The following is a 617-nucleotide window of genomic DNA, read 5'->3' as shown; positions in this document are numbered from 1 at the left end:
GTTCATCAAAATCCCCATATTAGTACCCGTCAAGTAGAACGAGAACTGGGAATCCCTCAAACTACGGTATACAGATTGTTACGATCAGTCAATTACCATCCGTATCATATTACTCCGGTACAGGAATTAAGTGAGGCCGACTACGTACTCAGAGTACAATTTTGTAGATGGGCTCTTGAGATGTTAGATTAGAATCCAGATTTTTTCTGTAATGGCTGGGTCACCATTCGACCTTGCCTTCACTGGCTGGGTCGCCACTCGACCTTGCCTTCACTGGCTTGGTCACCACACGACCTTGCCTTCACTGGCTGGGTCACCACACGACCTTGTCTTCACTGGCTGGGTCATATACCTTCCCTAGGGGCTGTAGGACCTTGTAGATGGTGGGAAGGCTTAAGCGCTGAACCAAGGTAGCTGTGGGGAAGGGTTTTGCACTATGTGACTGGTGGGTCATCTCTTCACCGAGGTAAGTAGCCAGTTCTGTGTTAGGCCCCTTGGTTGTCTAGGTAAGTCCGAACCAACAAACAGCCCAACTCACGCTAGGTCGATTTAGAGGAAATTACTTTTGTCCCCAGCATAAAATTTTATTAAAAATCCCCACTTGACCTTGAAATGGT

At 47.3% G+C, this 617-nt stretch overlaps 1 protein-coding gene across 3 annotated transcripts in view; it reads right to left on the bottom strand.

Moving 5' to 3' along the window:
* The window catches only part of LOC108770023 (serine/threonine-protein kinase SIK3), a 122,031-nt gene that overhangs the window by 32,743 nt on the left and 88,671 nt on the right, over window positions 1-617 (bottom strand). The gene's annotated exons all lie outside the window — the stretch shown is intronic.

Source organism: Trachymyrmex cornetzi, unplaced genomic scaffold (genome assembly GCF_001594075.2).
Source record: "Trachymyrmex cornetzi isolate Tcor2-1 unplaced genomic scaffold, Tcor1.1 scaffold983, whole genome shotgun sequence".
In the NCBI taxonomy this organism is placed as follows: Eukaryota; Metazoa; Arthropoda; class Insecta; order Hymenoptera; family Formicidae; genus Trachymyrmex; species Trachymyrmex cornetzi.
The sequence above is the reverse complement of the archived record's forward strand: the minus strand, read 5'-3'. Positions and strand labels throughout refer to the sequence as shown.